Here is an 18,556-nt window from a genome sequence, read left to right as displayed (position 1 = left end):
TAAACACAGATTTGGGGGACTACATTTTAGTTCACCTCTGTTATATACTAGTAATGCTGTCATAATTGTATTTTGAAAATGCATAAGTTTCAAATAATAATGTAGTGCTCACTCGTTCCTTATAATATAGAGGTTCCACCTTCAGATAACTTATAGTTCAGGTAAATTTATTACACAAACTTCATCTCCGAAGTTAAAATTCTCTTAGGTTCTCCTAGCTTCCTATGAATGTATTAGAAAAATGTAACTCCTAAATGTACTGAACTTCTTTTTTTCTTTGGGTTGAACTGGTATTGCTAGAGTTTTTTCCCATAGTAAGACATGGTTTTTGTTTTATCGTATGCTTGACTATAAAGCCATAATTTTAATGAACACATTATCAATGTTTGAAACATTTACTTGTAACTCCATCCTTTTTGTAAAATAATAAAGTTGCTTAAAATAATTGGTGTTCCTTTACTTTTTATGGTTAAGTATTTCCTGAGCAAACAAAACAACTTACCACTCTTCACCCATTGTTGAAACAGTTTTACACCTATTTAAACTTATAAGTAAAGAAGCTTTTGGTCACCCAGACTCTCTAACTTGGGCTACTGTCTTTTTGCTTGTTTTACTTGTAATATGATGTGGTTACATTTTTGATCATGGTTGTGGAAATTATATAAACATGCCTATTCCTAGTCTATCTTAATCCTAAAATAAAACTGCTGTGGATGAATTAACTCATACAATGTTATACTACCACAAGTCCTTAAGAAACATATACCCAGTATGTCATTTTAAGATCAGGTCTACAGATAGCCCATACATGATGCAATTTTGCTGTTCAATTTGGTTATTTTGATGTCTTGTTGAACGTGCCTGGAGCTTAATGGACAGCTGCTGCCAGAATAGACAGTGAGGTACTGACTACAATGTTCTTTTGCTCCCATACTTACATGGCATGTCTTTGAACATGTTCTGGTCCAACCTTTCAAAACAATCTTATACCATCGACCTACTGTCCCTGGCTATAAATTACTATAAAATCACTAAATAAAGTTTCTTCCTTAGAATCCCTAATGAATGCAGTTAATCCTTAATCACCTGAGTAGGAAAAACTTTGACACTCTGGAAGGGGTATAGTGAGGCGACTCCTTAATTTGTTGTATTTTTCCCTGTCTCTTCAAAGCTGAGTAAGGTACACCCTGGACCGGTGATTGCACGAAAAACCTCCAATCAGCCGACATCCGACCGTTTTGGTCAGATATCGTGTGATTGTGTATAGTGACATGATGATCTAAAGTGTGTACCTAGTCTAAGGCAGTGGTGAGTGTAGGAGTGATTGTTATTTTCTGTGTATGTGTCTTACCTATGGTTCCTGCTGAACCCCAGTGTCTACTCCCTATAGGTATGCCATCTGGGACATGGGTAGCTCCCATGATTGCTTTTTACTATCCTTAGGTAGTAAATGACTGCAAAGTAAATTTCAAATCAAGCAACGTAACCAAAGCAGCTGATGTTGCTTTCATGACTCTTTGATACTTCTGGAGGTGCATCACTGGGTTCTGGTACACATCCTGCAAGATGGATCTGCAACTGGCCCTGACAAAGCCAAATCATTCCAGTTCTAGTAAAGACCCTAACTTGGAATGTATTATTCATAATATTAGATTGTGTAGTTTTCATATTCACTTTTGCTTTCAGTACCCTTTCTCATAATATTTCATCCAGATTCAGAGTGCCTAAGAGCCAGAGGTCATGCCTACTGCAGATTTAATCACGTCCCTGAAGAGAGAACTTTTTAAAAAATATTTCTCCATTTTCCTATTCAAAGAAAGAAGATTCAACTAATAATCAAATTCGTGAAGAATGTGAAAGGACCTGCCTATTGAGTATAAAGAGACTGTGTGGAATGTACTTCTTATTGAGAAAGGAAGCCAGGACATTTAACCTAGAGATGGTGGTAATTCTGATTAAACACATTAGCAACACTATGTGAATACAGGATATGCCAGTTCCATTTACCTTACAGAATGCTTTTGCTTTTTTTTAATTTAAATTTAAGATAAGCAACACAAACGCAGAGTGTTTATAATACACCATGTGAGGGCATTGGGATTGGAACTGTAGTTCTCTAGATACCTGGCCCTCTAGGTTCACAGGTCACAGGTAAGGAGGCAAAAAAGAGATAACACCTTTATTTAACATAACGTACACTTTATGTAAAATACAACAGTGCTCCCCAAGGAGACACGTGTTCCCCCACTAAATATAACGTGTCAGAAAATCACCAGTGCAAGTAAAATCTTCCCAACAAAGTTCCTAGCAGGAATGAACTCCTGGTAATAAAGTCCACAGATAACAGTCCAAGTGCGCCAGAGGTTCGAATCCGTAAGATGAATCTGTGTATCACGGTGATCCCAGCCTCTCGGCTGTCGAAGTCAGCAAATTGGATAAAGTCATTTCAATTGATATCGAGCAAACTTGATCGTCTTTGTCTGAAATTATGCGTAGAGCACGCTACGGCGTGGAAGGGCGTATCCAGCCGCAACACGTGGCAATAACAGTCTTTTACAATTTAGTATACATTCGCACCAACACACACATTTGTAAATAGTACACATTAATCGTAGTTGCAACACAGTTATTTATGTCGAAATATAGTAATGTTTATGTGTAATATTATAAGTTATATGCATATTAGTGATACATATGGGTCAGGTTAAAAGAAATGTGTCATGTCTAATATATTAATCCCCTTTACATCAGCAGCTGTTCGGTGCATTCAGCGAAGAGATCGCACATTGCATACTCTAGTTATTGATGTTAGGGAATAAACCTTTAATATGATATTAACTGTCAAATGCTAATGGACTGATTGTAATTGGAGTTTGGCGGGAAGAACAGAGCAGTTTGGCAGGAAGAACAGAGCTCATCCCCTGGAGAGACCCCCACCTTTGGATTCCTTAGATTGAATCAACCTATGATGTGTAACCACCTGGACCCTCCTGATGCCTGGACCAATAGAAGCAAGCTATACCACCTGCATTGTTTCACTGTATCTCTGTTTGCATATAAGCAGTAGCTCTCATGTAGTGTTCAGTCACCTTGACCACAGACTTCAGGACTGAATGACTGTTCACTGGATCCAGAGCATCTGCGATAAGTAACGGCTGTACTTATTATTATTTCGCTTGAATATATTCTGCTACTTTTTGAGAATAAATCTTTGTGCATTGGAAACAAATCGAGATTCGACAATCGTTATTGGATAGCGACAAAAACGCTCATAACAATTTGGGGGCTCGTGAGTTTGGAGGTTTCATTGCCGGACGATACGCAAGACCAACGGATTTCGGTTCCTCAACAAAGGGTGGAGACGCGTCATATACGGTAAAGAACGCAATATATTCAAAACCTGAATTTTACTATGTGTTGTGAAACCGAATGTCCGTTTTGCATAATCTGAAGGTGCGCTAACTAGAATCTAGGGACAAAAGAGAAAACACTTTCTTTTTCTGTCATATTGCGTTTTGATATTTTGTATTGCATAGCGTATGTAATTCCTGCTTAGCATATGTGAACTTCCGGTAAGATTTGCCACGTGGTTAAACAATCGTTTTGATAGTTATTATATGTACATAGTATAAATTACTTGTGAAAGCCTCTGAGACATTATTACTACTGTTGGGAACTTTTGATTTTCTGCGCAGAAAAGGTGTATAGTGTGTGATTTTGTAATGTAGATACACTGTTTTATTGTGGATTGTGCTCAGTTGTTGTCTGACGAGGCAGGTTGCCCAACTGAAGGACGGTATGCGGGGCAGGTATACCGAATGCGAAGACAAAGGGGGTTTTCGCAAAAGCGCCACCAATAGATCGCAAAGTTTACTGCTAGTTAGTATCAGTGGGCGGTGCGATCTAACAGCACGACAACCGTCAGTGCGAATTGGAGGAGCAGCTAGGAGGAATTATACTGGGAAGGCAGGTTTATTGTATCGACTTTGCACTCCCAGCGATAATAAACTCAGCAGATTTATGTGGTTGAGCCAGGGTATCGAGGAGCTGATAGCCCTTGGTGCCCACAGTGATATTTCTGTGTTAGGGGTCCTCGTCTGGTTCAGAGAAAAAGCGAGTGGACGCGGCTAGTGGAAATACGTCCACCGGGCATTAGTGATCTCTAGCGGTGATTGTAGCAACAGGATGGAAATTGTTCGCTGGAAGGAACAGAGCATTGCGGTGTATCTGTGTTCCGCATAGAAGGTACTGTTCAACATGGGTGCTAAGCATACGCTAGAGATGGCCAGTGTACTGCCTAAGGAAGGGCCTATTGGTTCAGCACGGTTTCTTATGTGCAAGAAATATGATACATACTCAACTGTGTATTGTGACACCTGGGTCGAGATGACCAAAGAATGTGTTAGGCCTTTCCCAAAAGTGAGAAATAGACATAATGACTGTTTAAAATTGTGGCAAATGGAAGGCAACACGTGGCAGAGCAGTGAGTGCACAGTGGAAGTAGGCGTGGCGAAAAGCGCGCACACAACGGAAGTGGCCGTTGAGAAGCGTGGAGAACTCGGCACAAGCGCGCCCCCGCCACCCTATGTGGCGGGGGGAGTAAGTACAGCCGTTATTAAAAAGGAAATATCTAAGTTATATCCTGTTTTAAGTCGGTTTAAAGCAAGTGTTTCTGAAGAAGAGGATGAACCCACGGTAATTTCAGCCATTGCCCATGCTGTTAATATGTTAGAGGTTCAGCGTAAGTATGGAAAGGGAGCAATGGCTGAGATAGGTGAGAGTAGTGTGACCACTAGGAGAGACAATATTCAAAGTACTGAAATAGCTAACCCTGAAGATAGTGAACCAGTGGGTACATATCCAGTCCGCACAATATCAGTTCCCAATGGAAAGGCGGATAAGGATGGTGTAGTTCGTTTAAGAAATGTTGCAATGCATTGTCACTGGACTAGATCAGAATTATGTTCCATTATGACTGAATTCCCAGATCCTAGAAAAGAGTTGGCTAAGTGTCAGAATTTTGTTAAAGACTTAGGAAATGCACACAAACCAATCGATAAGGATTGGCGTGTAGTGTTGAGGGCGTGTCTTCCTCCCAATACGAACGTACAACAATTTATTAAACATTGTTCGTTGGCGGAAGACGACACCTTGACAGATGAGATTAGTCAAGAGAATATAGAAGAGATTGTCAAACATTTAGCCATCTATTTTCCAGTAGTAGCGAATTAGAGTAAGACTTTCACCATAAAACAAAAAGATAGTGAAACAGCATCAGATTACTTCGCTAGAGCTCTAACAGCGATAGCACGGTTCACTGGGATATCAAACATAGGTGAGGACCCACACCACAGAGAGGTAGCTGTAGGAGTATTAATGGATGGCCTTAGAGAAAATTTAAAAACAAGGGTACAAACCACATTACCTAATTGGAGAGGCATCACAGTAGATTTTCTTAGGGAGTCTGCTGTGGAGCATGACAAAAACCTTTTTAGAAAAAAGGAAGAGAAAAGTGATAGGTTAATGACAGTAAGTATACAGGCTCTAGAGGGGATGCATACACGACCACCAGCATACAACCCACATAACAAGAAACATAAAATGATCAGGTTTCAACTGTAATGAGGAAGAACATTACATGAGAGATTGTAAGAAGGAAAGACTCAATGCACAGAGGGGTGGATCACGTAGATATCTTCCAAGGAGGAATTCACATAGACTAGAAGACTCACATCTACCCGTGCATATTATAGCAGCAAATGCTGTGCGGGAAAGCGATGGTCAGCGCTAGGGGTCAGGTCATACCTGTAGTCTACAGCCAGTGAGATTAACAGAGAGTCTGAGAGAAGAACCAACAATGATAGTTGACATAGCTGGTAGGAAACAAACTTTTCTTGTAGATACAGGGGCGGCCAGATCTGTGATAACCTCTCCTTTTAATCTACAGGTGACCAGTAAGACTATTCCAGCTATGGGGGTAACGGGAAGAGTGTTACATTATCCTCTAACTAAACCTGCTGAGGTTACGATCGGGCCCCTGCATACTAAGCATTCGTTTCTCTTAGCTGCAGCGGCTCCTACTAACTTGCTAGGGAGAGACTTGTTATGTAAAAGGGGATGTGTCATATGCTGTACTCCAGATGGTGTGTTCTTAGATATACCAGAGAAGGTCGCGCATGAGGTACAGGATATATTGGACACCCCTCAAAGGTTAATGTTACACTCTACTGTTCTAGAACAAAGTCCATCTCAAGTCAAGGGGATGTTGCTGGAAATACCAGGTTCACTATGGACCAGAGATGGACAGGACACTAAATTGATGGCAAACGTAGCCCCTGTCATGGTAAATCTAAAAAGTGGTAGGATAGCTCCAAAAATCACACAGTATCCATTAAAACCGGAGGTGGAACTAGGAGTATATCCTGTTATTGAGAGGCTGTTGCAACAAGGGATTTTAATTCGTACCTCCAGCACAGCAAATAGTCCCATTTTCCTTGTGAAGAAGAGTGGGGGGTGGGGCTATGGATTAGTCCAGGACTTAAGGGGAATTAATAAAGTTGTTGAGAGCCTATTCCCCATAGTGCCGAATCCAGCTGTCATCCTTATGCAGATTCCACCGTCTGCTAGTCATTTCACTGTCATTGATTTATGTTCTGCTTTCTTCTCAGTTTCTCTTCACCCTGACTGCCAATACCTTTTTGCATTCTCCTACCGAGGGGTGCAATATACATGGACCAGACTTCCCCAGGGGTTCATTGACAGCCCCAGTTTTTTTCTCCCAAGCCTTACATGACTGTTTGCAACCCTTTCAACCCTGCAACGGGTCTGTTCTAATTCAATATGTGGACGATTTGTTGCTGTGCTCTGATTCTTTTATGTCATGTTTACATGATACTAAATTATTGTTGCTCCATCTCTCACAAACAGAAAACAGGGTGACAAAGGACAAGATACAGCCATGTCAGACTAAGGTCAAATACATATGGCACTGTCTCACCCAGGGGCTAAGACATCTGACGACTGACAGAATTGAGGCCATACAACACATGACTCTGCCGCAGAGCCAGAAGCAAATTCTTTTTGGGGATGTGTGGATACTGTAGATCCTGGATCCCAGGTTTTTCTATTCTGGCATTACCATTGCAGGAGCTAGTCTCTTCCTCGAAACCAGAACGTGTTGTACACACAGAAGAGTCAGAGCACGCGTTCTTTAATCTCAAAGATAGTTTGACTAGAGCACCTGCATTGGGAATACCTGATTATGAAAAGCCTTTTGACCTATACTGTACGGAAGCTGATGGTTGTGCAGCAGGTGTCCTCACACAGAAACATGGTGACACTAGCAGACCGGTAGCATACTACAGTGCACAATTGGACACTGTGGCAAGATCACTCCCAACATGTCTCAGAAGTGTAGCAGCGACAGTTCTACTGGTAAGTAAGAGCGAGGATGTAGTATTAGGACATGATTCAACTGTCTATACACCCCATGCTGTATCAGCTCTGTTAAACTCAGCTCGAACCAGACATGTTTCCTCAGCTAGATTCACAATGGGAACTAGCTCTGATGGCACCCTCAAACATCACCATTAAACGATGTAGCACCTTAAATCCAGCTACATACCTTCCATATGTGTCTCGAGAGACACAAAGGGTGGGAGGTGAGGAGACCCTGGGTGATGATGAGTTTGGCAAGAGTACTGATACGCATGATTGTATGGAATACCTGAACCAGACCTTTACTGCCAGGCCCGACATACGTGACACCCCCTTAGAAAATGACGATTTTATGTTTTATACAGACGGGAGTTGTCATAGACAGACAGAGACGGGAGAACTATGTACTGGTTACGCTGTTGTAGACAATCGGGATGTGGTAGAAGCTAAACCCCTTTGCCCACCTCACTCAGCCCAAGTGGCAGAACTAGTAGCATTAAGGAGAGCGTGTGAGTTGGCAAAAGATAAATCGGCTAATATATATACTGACTCTAGGTACGCCTTCAGGGTAGTGCACGATTTTGGGGCCCTTTGGCGTCTTGGAAACTTTACGACAGCAGCAGGTACACCAGTGGCACACTCACAACACATAAAAGGACTTCTGACAGCGATACAGTTACCCAGGACAGTAGCCGTCATAAAATGTAAAGCCCACACCTCTGAAGAAGACCCGGTGTCATTGAGCAACAACAGGGCAGACGAAGCTGCTAATTGGGCGGCAGGGCAACCTATGACTGTATCGACCGAGACTATGATGGTTTTTCAGACATTAGACATGCAGAAATTAATTGAAATGGAAGATTTGTGTTCCCTGCAGGAAAAGGCGGTCTGGAAGGCAAAGGGATGTGGTCAAGATTCCTTAAGGGCTCTGGAGGGATGGACTAGGTAAGCCTGTAGCCCCCCGAACGTACTATCCAAGCCTGGCTGAAGCAGCACACGGTCTGACTCACCTGGGTAAAGAAGGTATGTGCAAACTGGTGAGAGCATACTGGTGTGCTCCTGGATTTTCCTCTCAGGCTGGTAAGAAAGCAATGTCATGTCTTGTTTGAGGAAAAATGTCGAAAAAACTATTCCAACTGAGCCATCTCACATCCCTCCTTCAGACAGACCTTTTCAGGTAATACAAATTGACTATATCCAATTACCACCTTGCAGAAATCTAAAGTATGTGTTAGTATGTATTGATGTGTTTTCCGGTTGGGTAGAAGCATATCCGGCAGCCACTAATACTGCTGTGTTCACTGCAAAGAAAATTGTACAAGATTTTATGTGTAGGTTCGGTATCCCTAGAATCATTGAAAGTGATAGGGATGTGTCACTTTACTGGTGATATCTTCCAAAATATGTGTAAGCTCATGGGAATCGGTAGCAGACTTCACACCCCTTACCGACCACAAGCCAGTGGTAAGGTGGAAAGAGTAAATGGTACTATTAAGAACAAGCTTGGTAAGGTAATGGCTGAAACTGGGTTGGCGTGGCCTGAAGCTAGTCCTCCATAGCATCCGAACCACTCCTAGACCTCCTCTTAATCTGTCCCCCTTTGAGATACTGTTCGGCCGACAACCTCATTTGATCGTGAGTCCGCAAGACGACTTAAAGTGTAATAATGAAGTGACTGTGCAATATCTTATATAAATGAGCAGACAGCTGAAACAACAACAAAAACTCAAAATGCTGTCACCTGGTATGCCAGAAACGAACTGTCATGATGTTGAATCTGGGGACTATGTTATGATCCGCAATTTCTTACGTTCAGGTTGTTTAACAGACCGTTGGGAAGGCCTGTACCAAGTGCTGCTGACCAGTACTACATCACTGAAGGTTGCAGAGAGAGACACTTGGGTCCATTCCACTCACTGCAGGAGAGCCAGTAACCCGGAGAAAGTGCGAGATAAAGCTGAAACCGACGACACTGATCTGTCACTCGTACACCTGTTCCGGGAGTCCTAAAGCCTGCAGTCAAGACACCTGAACCAGAGACGTAGCCTCAGAACTATCTTTCCAGCGATGGAGTGGCGGTTTTTCTTTTTCTTTTGTTCCAGGATTTTCCTTGTTTTTACTTTTTTTAGGACATTCTATTTCTGTGAAGGAGGATGGAGGACAAAGGCAGCTTCTGGTAGTGATACGGATGAGATGGAGTTATTAGAATACCCAGAGCAGCCCATTATCAAGCTTGGTCCAGGGGTTATGAAAAGGTCTGCTAGCTCGGGAACTCGGAGACAGTGTGAGGGGCTATTGTCTGATGAGTATTGTATCTGCAAGTTCTGCGACTCCCTAGTTGAAGAAACGTGCATCCAGCGATGCCAGTCCACCAGTACCCTGGACATGGGCAGGCATCCTCTGGAGGATTATCACTCCTTAGTGGGTAAGGTTCTAAATCAAACTGAGTGCTGGGTGTGCTCACATGTGCCTCAGGGACAGCATAACATAGGACTAGTACCATTCCCACTAAACATCTGAGGTACTAGAATTGAAGGGAGGGAGACCCATAGAAGGAAGGTACAATAACACTAGGTCCCCTAGTCTGAAGCTTCGACAATACTCCTTAGACAGATCCTTACTCTGCCTAAACATCTCTCCTGCAAAGTGTCTGGAGAATTGGGAAGCTGACCTATCCGGTCAGATAATGGCTCGCCACACTCATTTTGGAAGGAGACTTGTAAGGTCACCAATAGGCAGGACTGTTGATGGACACCACAAATTAGGGCGTGTAACTAAACATAAGAAAGTATCCATTGGAAAGGTCTCTATAGGTAATTGTAAGAATGTCATCCATGCTGACATGTGTCTCGAACAAACGGAGGCACTAGGCATGGGTAGTTTTGTCAAAACCTTATGTGATATAATTAATAGGCATACTGTTCCTTATGTTCTCCCTGATGATGTGTACTTTGTGTGTGGGAGAAAAGCTTATTCCTGGGTGACTCCGAGTTCCAAGGGTTTGTGTTTCTTAGCTAAACTGGTTCCTGAAATCATGACTATTACTCATGATGAAATGGTTGGTATTCACAAGACTACATCACCACCATACATACACACACACACACACACACACACACACACACACACACACACACACACACACAGTATGAACATCGTGGCAAGAGAAGTATGATTCCTGGTGAGGAACCCATAGCTACAAAATTGATTAGAGAAACCGCAGGTTTCCAAGTTATGGTTGCTCTAGATCTCACCCGGACCACTCGGGGAACATTAAACTTTAAATATATTCAAGACCTAGCTAAATTGATAGATAATATCACCGAGATGTATGATGACACTTTCAGGTATACTGGAAGGGAGCTACAAGCGTACAAAAAGGAGTTGGTGCAACATAGACTGGTACTAAATTATCTCACCTCTATTACTGGTGGGTACTGTGTGACACTGGCCACCCAGTTTGGTGTCAAATGTTGCACGTACATCACTAATAATACGGATGACACTAAGGAGGTTATAGACCGGAAGATGGATGAAATTCTGCAACTGAAATGGGAATTTGGAAGGAACCATAATTCTTCGTTATATGAGGTCGGGGAAAAGGTGGCAGGTTGGTTCTCATGGTTGAACCCGGTGAAATGGTTCTCTGGTTTGGGAGAGTGGGTACAGGAAATGGTTGCTAGTGTAGGTAAGCTCCTTCTCCTTATACTGGGTGTCATCTTAGCAATTGGTTTATGTGTCAAATGTGTTCCTACTGTGTTGAAGTGTGGAAAACAGTCTTCTGGGAGATCCACTGAGAGAGAGAGACTGAAAGGGTGGTGAGAGATACCGAGATCATGGTCTATGAAGAGGTGTTGTATAATCCTGAACTTGAGACGGTTATTAGGTGATAGTTCATAACACTATCAAAGGGTGGAGCTGTCAAGGTCAGCAAATTGGATCAAGTCATTTCAATTGATATCGAGCAAACTTGATCGTCTTTGTCTGAAATTATACGTAGAGCACGCTACGGCGTGGAAGGGCGTATCCAGCCGCAACACGTGCCAATAAGTCTTTTACACTTTAGTATACATTCGCACCAACACACACATTTGTAAATAGTGCACATTAATCGTAGTTGCAACACAGTTATTTATGTCGAAATATAGTAGTGTTTATGTGTAATATTATAAGTTATATGAATATTAGTGATACATATGGGTCAGGTTAAAAGAAATGTGTCATGTCTAATATCATATTAATCCTCTTTACATCAGCAGCTGTTCGGTGCATTCGGCGAAGAGATCGCACATTGCATACTCTAGTTATTGATGTTAGAGAATAAACCTTTAATATGATATTAACTGTCAAATGCTAATGGACTGATTGTAATTGGAGTTTGGCAGGAAGAACAGAGCTCATCCCCTGGAGAGACCCCCACCTTTGGATTCCTTAGATTGAATCAACCTATGATGTGTAACCACCTGGACCCTCCTGATGCCTGGACCAATAGAAGCAAGCTATACCACCTGCATTGTTTCACTGTATCTCTGTTTGCATATAAGCAGTAGCTCTCATGTAGTGTTCAGTCACCTTGACCACAGACTTCAGGACTGAATGACTGTTCACTGGATCCAGAGCATCTGCGATAAGTAACGGCTGTACTTATTATTATTTCGCTTGAATATATTCTGCTACTTTTTGAGAATAAATCTTTGTGCGTTGGAAACACAAATCGAGATTCGACAATCGTTATTGGATAGCGACAAAAACGCTCATAACATGGCCAACTCCACCAGCTTAATGGGACCTACCTATGTAGACTCACCACTTCCCCAGAATCTGCAAGTGTCTCCTGATGTAGTCATGACAGAATGAGTCCTAGAGTTACACTGCCCACTCTATCTGAAGAAGCTCCTCCAGTTCTGGCCCATGATAAATATGGTCACTATATCCGTCCAAGTCCTTTCTCTTCTATGGTTCTCCAACAACAACCCCCCACCCCTCTGGGGGTCCCTTTTTGTCTTCTCAAAGTATCCTGATCCTTGCCCCCTCCCTTGGCTACCCCCCCCCCCCCCCCCCTCAGCCATGGTCTTTTTTTTATTGGTGGTGTGTATAGTCTAGGTGGTAACAGTTGTGGAAGTAGAACATGACAGAAGTGGTCTTCCACCTGCTGTTTCTGTGTCATCTAGTCTGGGTTGGAGAGGTGCTGGGACAATGGTCAGTAACCAGGCAGAGTCCACCTCCTGATTATAGAGTCCTGACACTTTTTTTTTAACCCCTTCCACACTTTTTTGATATCACAGGGTTCAACAGCAGTTTCACACTTTCTGTGAGCTGGCTCCCCCCTCCCTCTCTGGACGCCACAAAAATACTAGATCTGGCCACTGGGTGGCATTTAATAACTGTGGGCCGCTGTTCAATTGGCCTTGTTACACCAGGTGATTAGAGAACTTCTAAATAAGGATTAGGATTATTTGAAGAGGCAGCAATCATATTTTAAAAGACTGAATAGTATGTATCCCTTTCAAGAAACTGAAACCACTATGTGGGACTCTGTACCTAAAGTTTATGCTACAGTATCTTGTCTTTTGGTAAAACTACTATTCCTTTAGAAGATTGAGGTCCATTAAGGATGGATAAGAAAATGTAGAAATGTTTTTTCCTTCCCCTACTCCATGGCAGCCCTTACAATGTGTTAATCCCTGATCAGCTAGTGTAGACAGGAAGAAATTTGTCCCACCTGGACCATATATAATGTAGCTCCTCCTCTTCCTCAGTGTTTTTTCTCCCTGTCTCAGCAGTGTTAGGACAGGATAGTGTAGTGAGTGTTTGTTATGTTATTCGAGAGGGCTTACCTGAGGTTGTCTTTTTACTCTGGGATGGCTGCAGGGCAGTTTCAGCTGGGCACGGGTGTTCCCTTTGAATCTTATGAGACTCCCGGGGTTGTGCACACAGGAACGCCCGGAGGACAGTGCGCGCGCACGCTGCACGTTGCCAGCAGCGCTGATTCTCTGGCAGACTCACCTGTGGAAAGAATCAAGTGTTAAGTATGCTAAGACTCACTATGATGATGTCGAGAGCAGGCACCATATTTAGCAGCTGCAGCCCATTATCAATGAGGTTCAGTGTTTGCTTGGTGTTGAAAGTTGCAGGACTTGGCAGCTATTAGTGCACTATGGACCAAGAACCCGCCCCAAAAAAGCCGAAGAACACCCCAAGGTTAACTCTTAGTAAGGGGTCCTTTTTATTCCTAAGGATAGGTTACTTAGTTTCTTTTCTATGTGTTTACAGTAACTCTGTGGAGCTTGTGCAGGGAAAAAGGAAATGTAAAGTGAACAATCGTGTGTGTGCAGCCTGTGATGGCAGGTTGCTGAAGGATTGTACTGACCCATTATGTGTATCATGCACCCCAGAAACTGTAGAGGAGCCTGCCCCCCCCCCTGAACAACTCAGGCAGTTCTTTTCATGGATGGCTAAAGCAATGCAGGAGTTTCAGGCCCAGAACAGAGAGCTACAAGGGCCAGGGTCCCTACAATGGAAGATATGGAGGAAATAAGGCCAGGGCCGACCTCCAAAACATTCAGATCTACTCAGGAATGGGATTCGGACCGGATAGTGAGATTGAGGTGAAAGAGGAGCCCAGAATTTTTAATTTGGATACTGTAAATATTATACTGAAGCATTTTAAAGAGCCAGCAGTGCCAATCAAAATGCAGGATGCATTGTTTGCAGAGCACTTTTCAGGATGAAGATGCTGAAATGGTGTTCAGTGCCTAAAGTGGATTCAGCTGGCCTATCCTCAAGGAGTCCATTGAAAGATGCTATGGATAGGAGAATTGAGATTTGAGATTTCCTTAAGGAAATTATCTCCTCATGCATAAACCCTAAAATCTGGGGTAGCCATGGCTTCGGTAGCTAGAGGTCTGAGACTATGGGCCAATTCTCTATATACGGATATTGAGGATAAGATAAATATACTGTATCTTCTCGTATCCCTAGAGATTATGCAAAAAAAATAAAAATAAGTATTGATTTCTTGTGTGAAGCTGCCTTGGATATGATTGTGTTTTCTTCCAGGCGCATGACTTCAGCAGTAGTAGCGAGAAGGGCACTCTGACTACGTCCGTGGGTGGTAGATCACCAATCTAAAAGCCGTCTGACAACGCTTCCATATGAAGGCAGTTTTCTTCTTGGCGAAAAACTGGACAACCTTATCAGATGTTAGAAAGTGGCAAAGCTAAAGGGTTACCACAGAACAGAAAGGTGAGACGTTTCTTTTCTATTCTCCAAAACAGCAAATTAAGGAAGCCCGTACCTACAGGCTGGGGAGACGATATTTTAGGCAACAGGATAGTATGGTAAGACAGTCCTTTCGGGCCTTCAGACCAAGAAGGGGGAAGCAAGGACAGCAAAGACCCCAATGACTATCTACGAATCCAGTCCCCACTAACTCCAGTGGGTGGCAGGATATCACGCTTTGCAAAGTTTGGATTCAGACCACACAAGACAAATGGGTCCAGGAGATAGTCACCAAGGGATATGCTACAGAATTCCATACATACCCTGTAGACAACAAATGCATTCAATCAAGAAGTCCCTCGTCTTCCCTAGAACGGCAGGCATTGGAGGAAAGTCTCAAAGGCCTGGTTAGAATAAGAGCTATTGTATCGGTACCGTCACCACGAGAAAGAAAAGGGTTCTACTCCAGACTGTTCCTTGTCCAGAAACCATCAGGTGCCTTCAGGACAGTGCTAGATTTAAGGGCTCTCAACTGCTATGTGCGAGCAAAGCATTTCAGGATGGAATCTGTCAACACAATTCTTCAAGCACTAGAAACAGGAGATTTTCTAACGGCAATAGACTTAAAAGATGCATATTTCCATATTCCGGTCACATCCCATCACCAACAGTTCCTAAGGTTTTGCATTCTAGGGCATCACTTCCAGTTCACTTGTCTTCCGTTTGGCCTTTCCACGTCTCCAAGAACATTCACCAAGGTCCTTGTAGTGCTAATGGTGGCGTTCAGGGAAAGAGGAGTGACCTTGTGGCCATATCTGGAAGATATTCTAGTTTCGGCAAAATCAGAAGAAACAGCCTGGGAAACTACATCTCAAGTGATCCAGTTTCTGCAACAACACGGTTGGTTAGTCATAATAGAAAAAAGCCAGTTGATACCATCACAACGGCTTGTATTTCTAGGAGTGCAAATAAATACATGTATGGACAAAGTCTGCCTCTCTCATGAAAGGAAGAAGAGGACAGAAATAATGGTTTGTAAGATGCACTAAGTACTCCACTCATGTGTTTCTTCATATTAGGGATTTTTACATATAAAACTTAACTTTTATTGTTAAAATATACTAAAACAGCTGGTCATGTCTCATGTATTTCTCACGGATAAATCATATTAGGCAATCGATATTGTGTAACTCTTTATATAGTGTTGATCATATGCCTGTTATGATATATGAACACAGTCCGGCTATTGGACGTAATATACTTCAAATTAAGCAAGCTTGTGGTTAAAGCAAGGTTTGGATCTGGGACTGATATGTCCCGATATTATCAAAAGCATGGGGTTTGAATTAAACCCAGAAAATCAGTTCTGAAATTATGCCAATAAAAGACTCAACCGGAACTGCTGCCTTTAAGCACATATGTAGTGAATGAAGTAAAGTATATGCTGCTGATATTATCCGCAGTAATTCTTATTGATTAATTATTTTGCTTCACAATTGGTTACAGCGCTTTTAATGTGCCTCCTGCTAGTTACGATGTATCAGCATTACTTCCGTTATAAATGCACAATATGTGACAAGTATTCTGCTATAAATTTCTTACAGGGTATTAATAAGCTCTGGCACAATTATTTTCAAATGTTCACCCTCATAACCTGGCTGTCAGGAGGCAGACATTATACGGACCACATAGATTAGTATATAGTTGTCTGTGTCTGTTAGATTGATTTTATAGCGCTGATTTTCTCTAATGCTACTAACTGCTATCGTTTGTTCAAGTCAGCTTGCTACATTCGTAGATTTTACCCACTCATTAACCCCAATAGGACAATAGCCCAAGTTTTAGATGGATTTGTTTTATCCAACTCCGTAATCTGTAACCTTTAGCGGTCTCTGTCTAAATTCCTAGGGTAAATAGTGTCAGTCTATTTAAAGGACTGTATTCATTGAATTTTTATTTTCTTATAGTGGATAAGACATGACCAGCGAAACCGACGCGCATTTCGCTGGTATCTGCTTGTTCACGGCAAACCTGTTTTTTTAAAAAAGCGGGGTTTTTAAACTATTCATGGCCAATCAGCATCAATTTATGCAAATTCATTTGGTAGGTTCCTCATTCAGGTTCGGATATTCGTTCTTTTAAAGATCCTAAAATGTGTTCTTTATATCTGATCAATATAAGTCTAATAAAATACATTGTATAGAATATGTCTAGATTTTATGTAACAAATTGACCGGACACATGTATAGAATGATGATAAGGGACTATAAGGCAGTAAAACATAATTACAAAGGGAAATCATATAATATGATATGTTAGTGTAAAACAATTGTTATAACTGTTAATTATCTATGATATTGTGTGAATTTGGGATAATATTGTCACTCACCGGACCGTGAGTGCATCTGCGCTGGTGCGTGGTTCTCTAGCCTTCCTGCCGGCGCCTGTCCTGAGCCACGGCCGTCTGCCATCTTGATGGACTGCGCATGTGCAGCACCCAAGAACTTATGACCTTTGCTTTTAATCTAATTGGAGGATCAGGCACCTCTCCCTATTTAAGGCACCTGTGCTCATTACATCGTTGCCTGATCTTGAGTCTCATTCCCTGTGAGTCTTTGAAGGTGTCTCCTGTACCCGCTACAGACTCCTGTATCCTGCTCGTGTCCTCAGCTGGCTTCTGGTTACCTGCTCTGCTCACCTGCGGTTCCCATACCCGCTACAGCCGTTCAGCGCTCCCGCTGTACCTGCATATCCTCGTGGACAAGCTTCTCTACTCATCAGCGGTATGCTTACTTGTTATTGACTATCAACTGTTACTTTGCATATCCGCCTAGGACAAACTTCTCTACTCAGCAGCGATATCCATACCCGCTATAGACTATTTGTTGTTACGCTGCATATCTGTTTGGAACAAGCTTCTCTACTCAGCAGTGATATGCATACTTGTGATTGACTATCCGTTATTATCCCGCATATCCACTCTATGCAAACCTCTCTACTCAGCAGCGGTATACATACCATTATAGACTATTAGCTGTAATCGCTGCATATCTGTTTGGAACAAGTTCCTCTGTGCTCTCAGTGTCTTCATACTGTTATTGACTCTTTGCATGCCTCCACTCATCCGCACCTGAACGACTCCTCACTTACTAGCAGTGGTACAACTTGCTGTACGCAGACCACTGACTTCCCCGCTACCTACCTGCACCTGGACCAGTCTTCTCACCATAGCAGTGGTACAACTTGCTGTACGCAGACCACTGACTTCCCCGCTACCTACCTGCACCTGGACAAGTCTTCCCTTCACAGCAGTGGTACAACTTGCTATCCGCAGACCACTGACTCTCCTGTTACCTTCCTTCACCTGCTCACGTCCACCCTGGTCTCCGTGGTTCAAACCTGCCTTTCCACTATAGATGCAAGTCGCTGACTCATCTACCAATATAGCTGCAAGTCACTGACTATCATCAATTCCATTGGCATCCTATCTCCATCTGCTGTTATATACGTTCCACTATTCACCCTGCTGCCAGAGGACCGCTGTGCAAACTCCGCCTCTCTGGTAAGCATAGTCAACTGGTGAAATCATGGGCAAGACTCCTAGTGCCCGTGACAAATATTTATTTATAATCCAACCTAAAGTGAAAATAAATTTTTATAATTAAATTAATTAGTCCTATTGACTTAAATATAAAGCTCATTTTGTGAATAAAAATATTAATGATGTGAAAAATAGTGGTAAACAATGTAAGAGGCCAGCAAGATCCAGTCGTTAGCACACCTGATTCAAATCCAACCTCGTGTGTCAGCGAGAACATGTCTGCGCCTCCTAGGAATGTTTTCCTCAACAATAGGAATATTCCCATGGGCGAGGTGGCATATGAGAGTTCTTCAAGCA

Source organism: Mixophyes fleayi, chromosome 2, assembly GCF_038048845.1.
Source record: "Mixophyes fleayi isolate aMixFle1 chromosome 2, aMixFle1.hap1, whole genome shotgun sequence".
Lineage (NCBI taxonomy): Eukaryota > Metazoa > Chordata > Amphibia > Anura > Limnodynastidae > Mixophyes > Mixophyes fleayi.
This window is presented reverse-complemented; position numbering follows the sequence as displayed.